Here is a 4313-nt window from a genome sequence, read left to right on the forward strand (position 1 = left end):
CGAAATAAACTTATTAACGAAACATGTGTTTATGATTTGTGCAAAAATGTAAACTGGACAAAGTTTTCTGATTTAATATCTATTTATGATGTTAACAGTGTGGATTCGGATTCACCAATAGACAGTTAAAATAGTTTTTCAAAATTATTAATTGATAGTTTGCGTAAATCTCAAACTAAAAAAAATGTTTCGAGTACTCTTAGAAGACAGCATCCTTCTTTTTGGTGGGATAATGAGTGTTCCAATGCATTGAAAAATAAATCCAACGCTTTTAAACATTTTCGTAGATCAGGCTCCAGAGATAGTTACTTACTGTATCGTAAAGCTGAAGCTCAGTTTACCAGGCTTACTAAATTCAAAAAGAGAAATTATTGGAAAAATTTTGTAGAAAATCTGGATAGTGATACTTCATTGTCCACTTTGTGGTCTGTAGCACGAAATTTAAGAAATTATAATTCTAGTGTTCCTACTGTTCTAGAATATTCAGAAGAATGGATTGAAAATTTTGCTTCAAAAATATGTCCCGACTTTGTTGCTCCTTCCAAAAATTATAAAACAAAATCATTTAATTATTTCCCTGAGCTTTGTAATCCATTCTCTTTGGCTGAGTTTAATTTGGCTTTATCTATTACCAAAAATACAGCTCCAGGTATTGATAACATTAAATTTATTGTTTTAAAAATGTTGCGTGATGAAGGAAAACTTCATTTACTTTCGATTTATAACAGCTTCTTACTTCAAAATATTATTCCTCGCGAATGGCGCTTCATCAAAGTAATAAGTATTCTTAAACCTGGTAGAGATCCTTCATCAGCTGACAGTAGAAGACCTATCAGTTTGTTATCGTGTTCACGCAAACTAATGGAGCGAATGATCTTAAACCGCCTTGAATTTTGGGCTGAAGAAAACAACATTTTTTCTCCTTCTCAATTTGGATATAGACGGGGTCGTGGTACGCGTGACTGTGTATCGCTTTTAGCTACGCAAGTTCAACTTGCATTTAACCAAAAACAAGATGTAGTTTCTACTTTTCTGGATGTCTCTGGAGCTTATGATTCTGTTCTAATCGATTTGTTGTTCAGTAAAATGAATAATTTGAAAATTCCAAACATAATTTCAAATTTTTTGTATAATTTATTCTCATTCAAAATTATGCATTTTTTCCATAATAATTCTCCCAAAATAATACGTTATAGTTACTTTGGCCTTCCACAGGGATCATGTTTGAGTCCATTTTTATACAATCTATTCACTAGTGACATGGCATCCATTATTCCTAATGGTTGTTATTTGCTTCAATTCGCCGATGATAATGTTCTTTCCATACGTGGAAAAAGTAGAGATGTTATTGAACATTTTATGCAATGTGCCTTGGATAATTTGGATATGTGGGCTCATGAAAATGGATTTACATTTTCAGTTCAGAAAACAAAATTTATTTTATTTTCTAGAAAACATTCGCCCATAAGCATTAATTTATTTCTCAATGGACTTGAAATAGAACAAATTGATGAGTATAAATATCTTGGTATTTGGTTTGATTCTAAATTAAATTGGAACACTCATATTATATACATACAAAAAGTGTGTTCAAGAAGAATTAATTTTCTTCGTACAATTACTGGTACATGGTGGGGTGCAAATCCTTCTGATTTGATAACACTATATAAAACCACTATTCGTTCAGTAATGGAATATGGTTGCTTTACTTTTGGAAGTACTGCGCAAACTCATTTTTCCAAACTTGAAAAAATACAATATCGTTGTTTGAGAATTTGTTTAAAACTAATGAATTCCACTCATACTCAATCTGTTGAAGTTCTTTCTGGTATAATCCCACTGAAAATTCGTTTTCAGGAGCTAAATTGCAAATTTTTGATAAATTGTTTTGCAAATAATCATCAAATCATAAGCACTTTGGAGTCGTTATACCAAATTAATCCTACTAATAGAATATTGGATTCCTTTATTCATTGTTCAAATCAAGATCTTTTACATGTGCATTCGAATGGGTTTTATTATTTTAAATTAAACATACATACATATGAACCATTAATTGACTTGTCCTTATTTTATGAATTGCGACAAATACCAAAGCTTGAACATTCGAAATTTGCAAATTTACTATTTAAACGTAAATTTGATGGATTCAACCCTACACAAATGTATTTTACAGATGGCTCTCTAATTGATGGCACCGCAGGTTTTGGAATATATAACTTATTTTCAGCTCATTTTTATAAATTACAATCTCCGTGTTCTGTTTTCATAGCAGAACTCATTGCTTTTTATTTTACTTGTAACATGATCAAAGATTGTCCGCCCAATTTTTATATAATATGCTCTGACAGTTTCAGTTGTCTGAGTGCTTTGAATACTATCAAATTCAATTTCAAATCTTGTTGATGTTGAAAAAAATTATTGTTTGATTTGCATTATGAAGGATATGTTATTAAATTTGTTTGGGTTCCTGCTCATTGTAATATTTATGGCAATGAACAGGCGGATTTATTGGCAAAATTTAGGGTTATGCGTGGACAAATTTATCATCGTGATATATTTCCTTCTGAATATTTTCCCAATCTGAGAAATTATTCTCTAAATGCTTGGCAAATCAATTGGAATTCTAGTGATAAAGGGCGATGGTGTCATTCAATATGTCCCAAGGTGAATCATTTTCCTTGGTTTAAAAATGTATCTGGGAGTAGAAATTTCATTCGTGCTTTTTCGAGATTGATATCCAACCATTATATTTGTAATAGTCATTTGTATCGTATCAACATTGTAGATTCAAACTTATGCGAATGTGGCTTATCGTATGAAGACATTGATCACATTATAATTAATTGTTCTCGGTTTATTGCACCGAGGAAGATATTATTTGATAGCCTAACTGCAGCAGGTTTTTCAATTCCTGTATCTATACGGGATGTTTTGGGCTTAAAAAATGAACATATATTGAAACTTTTGTTCAAATTGCTAAATGAGATTGCCTATTTTGTTTGATACTGTTCCCCTTTTTTTGGTATTCTTTATTTTCAGCCTTGAAGATTCGTTTCTGATGACCCCCTGACCCCTCCCCCTCCCCAATTAGGATTTCTGGATTTCCGGAGACTCGTTTTACGATTTGGCATGCTGTCCTCTTTCAAGATAGCGGCTCCGTTATGGTTCATTGCCGTGTGAGCCTTTAGTTTTAAGTTATTTTTGTAATGTTATTTGAAAAGAAAAAGAGGTTTTGTGCCTCTTTGAGAAAGATTTCGTTTTTGAAATGCCGAAATCACTCAAAGGGGTTTTTCCCTCTTTCTAAATTTCAAGTTAAAATAAACAATAAACAATAATAATAGGAAGGAACCAATGTTCCGTCTGATTTATTAGTGACCACTGTGGAACATTCATAAACATTTGAGAACAATTAAAAGTACATTTGAATTCGTACTGGTGTGTGTTTCAACTCATAAACCAGTGACCACTGTACTTGTTTGGTGCTCAGAAGATTCGGAATATTCGTAAACATGGGTAATTCAATAAAAAATAAGATGAAATCACTGTTACTCATTTATCCGTGAGACGGCTCAATTTAAAAAATCTCTTAAATAGTTATCACCCACTGTATGGGATCCAGAGGATCGGTAAAAGTGATAAAATTATTGAAATTGTGTTATAGAACCGCTAATTTTCAGAAACTTACTTGTTTTGATAATCTAAGTATGCAGTATGTCTCATAAAAAATGCGAAAATTTTCGTTTTCTAATAATTTTTCAACATTGCATTGATAATGAATCCATCCTTCTAAGATAAGGCTACAATAAGGAGGTGGCAATCATACAGGATATCTCAAATTTGTTTCAAAATATGATTGGTTACGATCGATGACGTGGTCATTTACGACTAGAGAAAGACCACTGGATGGTTCACCGGAATATCCGTGAAAGCGGTTAGTTTGAAAAAAAAAACTGTCGTAGTGCGCAGCCACACTATGGCGAGTACATAATTGATCAGATAGTTGTATTGTTGAATTACTGGCAAACCCATGGAAATTATCAGTAACTTTTTGTGCATTTCACATAACAAAGGCTTTGACATCATTATTTTTAATCTATTTCAACGATTAATCTCCAACCAATTTGAGACCCATAATTTTGAAATGACTGCAATATTCGTTATAACGAACCGCATAAGCAAAATCTCTTATTTATGGTATTTTTTTAGCAAATTTATTCGTCATCACACAAGAAACAAAATTACCGAAAACACCATAATGAAAAGAAATGTTAACAATTTTTTGCATTAGTTTTTTTTTAATTGGTGCATTT

This window comes from Aedes albopictus, chromosome 3, assembly GCF_035046485.1.
Source record: "Aedes albopictus strain Foshan chromosome 3, AalbF5, whole genome shotgun sequence".
Classification (NCBI taxonomy): domain Eukaryota; kingdom Metazoa; phylum Arthropoda; class Insecta; order Diptera; family Culicidae; genus Aedes; species Aedes albopictus.